This window comes from Chiloscyllium punctatum, chromosome 50, assembly GCF_047496795.1.
Source record: "Chiloscyllium punctatum isolate Juve2018m chromosome 50, sChiPun1.3, whole genome shotgun sequence".
Taxonomy (NCBI): domain Eukaryota; kingdom Metazoa; phylum Chordata; class Chondrichthyes; order Orectolobiformes; family Hemiscylliidae; genus Chiloscyllium; species Chiloscyllium punctatum.
The window spans coordinates 34,112,177-34,114,644 of NC_092788.1; positions in this window are offsets into that span (position 1 = coordinate 34,112,177).

Genomic DNA, 2,468 nt, shown 5'->3' on the forward strand with positions numbered 1-2,468 from the left:
AGCACTGACCCTCCCTCAGAACTGACCCTCCCTCAGCACTGACCCTCCCTCAGCACTGACCCTCCCACAGCCCCCATTCCCTCAGCACTGACCCTCCCACAGCCCCCACTCCCTCAGAACTGACCCTCCCACAGCCCCCACTCCCTCAGCACTGACCCTCCCACAGCCCCCACTCCCTCAGAACTGACCCTCCCTCAGCACTGACCCTCCCACAGCCCCCACTCCCTCAGAACTGACCCTCCCTCAGCACTGACCCTCCCACAGCACTGACCCTCCCACAGCGCGGACCCTCCCACAGCGCGGACCCTCCCACAGCGCGGACCCTCCCTCAGCACTGACCCTCCCTCAGCACTGACCCTCCCTCAGCACTGACCCCTCCCACAGCACTGACCCCTCCCACAGCCCCCACTCCCTCAGCACTGACCCTCCCTCAGAACTGATCCTCCCTCAGCACTGACCCTCCCACAGCACTGACCCTCCCACAGCACCGACCCTCCCTCAGCACTGACCCTCCACAGCACCCACTCCCTCAGCACTGACCCTCCCTCAGCACTGACCCTCCCACAGCCCCCACTCCCTCAGCACTGACCCTCCCTCAGCACTGACCCTCCCTCAGCCCCCACTCCCTCAGCACTGACCCTCCCTCAGCACTGACCCTCCCACAGCACTGACCCTCCCACAGCCCCCACTCCCTCAGCACTGACCCTCCCTCAGCACTGACCCTTCCTCAGCACTGACCCTCCCACAGCACTGACCCTTCCTCGGCACTGACCCTCCCTCGGCACTGACCCTTCCTCAGCACTGACCCTCCCTCAGCACTGACCACCCTACAATTCGAGGGAAGATTGCAGACAGAGAAACAGAGTCCTACCCTCATCCCGAGTGTAATCCTCTCCTGAGTGCGGCTCGAATAAATAATCTCCCGTCGCCAGCTCAAAGGCCTGGAGGAGGAGGAGTGAATCGTGAGGGAGAGAGAGAGTGAGAGACAGAGAGAGAGAGAGAGAGAGAGACAGAGAGAGAGAGAGAGAGAGAGAGAGACAGAGAGAGAGCCAGAGAGAGAGAGAGTCAGAGACAGAGAGACAGAGACAGAGACAGAGACAGAGACAGAGAGAGTGACAGAGAGAGGGAGGGACAGGGGGTGAGGTTCCCCTTACCATACATGCTGTGCTCCAGATGTCAGCAGCTGTTCCATACCCACTTCCCAAAAGCACCTCGATGGAACGATACTGTCGGGTTTGGATATCCTCAGTGAAGTGCTTATACTGAGAGAGGGGGAGACGCTGTCAACTCGGTCTGGAATATATCCCCTCGTATCCCCCTTCCCGATTAAACCCCTCGGCCTGAAATATAACCCCTCGATTCCCCCTTCCTGATTAAACCCCTCGGCCTGGAATATAACCCCACGATTCCCCTTTCTGATAAACCCCTCGTCCTGGAATATAACCCCTCGATTCCCCCTTCCCGATTAAACCCCTCAGCCTGGAATATAACCCCTCGATTCCCCTTCCTGATTAAATTGCTCTGTCCCACTCTGGAATAGAATCGCTAACTTACCACCCAGCAAGCATTCCCGAGGTCTGCGATTTTGACCTGAATGTGATCGGCGTTCTGTGGTTCCAAAGGACTCAATAGAAAATCGGAAGCAGAAAAGGATTCTGAGGGAGAGGGGAGCACGTGTCAGAGTCCCTGAATAAACCACAACGTTCCAGATGAAGCCCTCCCTCCCCCTCACTCACTCTCTCGCACACACTCGCTCTCTCGCTCTCTCACTCCCTCCCTCATTCCCCCTCCCCCCCACACCCCTCACCGTGTCCCTCCAGGGGTGACGTGATGCTCCCCCTCTCCTTGCCGCTCGAAGACTCCGACTGGGTGGAGGCCGAAGTGGCGGAGATTTCCGATCCCGAGATCCCGGAGAGCTGCGAGCCCGAGATCCCGGAGAGCTGCGAGCCCGAGATCCCGGAGAGCTGCGAGCCCGAGATCCCGGAGAGCTGGGAGTCGGGGCTCAGGAATCGACCGTAGGCCGGGCCTCCGTTGCAGGCTTCGTGGGCGAGGTAGGCCTCGGGCCCGGGTGGGGAGGGGCTCCCGGGGTGCAGAGCCCCCCCGTCTTCGGCCCGGCCCGTAGGCCCGCATCCATTGGCGCAGGCGCCCCCGTCCGCCTGCGTCTTCCCGCCCCCCGGGCGGCGGCCATGTTGAATTCCGTTGGAGCCTGCCGAGTAGGCCGAGAACGGACAAGGCGTCAGGTACACGCCACGGCAACCGTCGCCAGGTCAAACCACCCTCCCCGAACCAGACCCCACATAACTCCACGCACCCCTCCCCCCTGCAAAAACATGCAGCAGGATCCCTGAAGGGGAAGGAGAGGGGGGTAAATGTTGAAGGGGTCAGGAGATGGTTAAACATTGAAGGGGAAGGAGGGGGGGGTAAATACTCAGGTAAATATCGGTGGGGGTGAGGAAGAGTAAATGTTA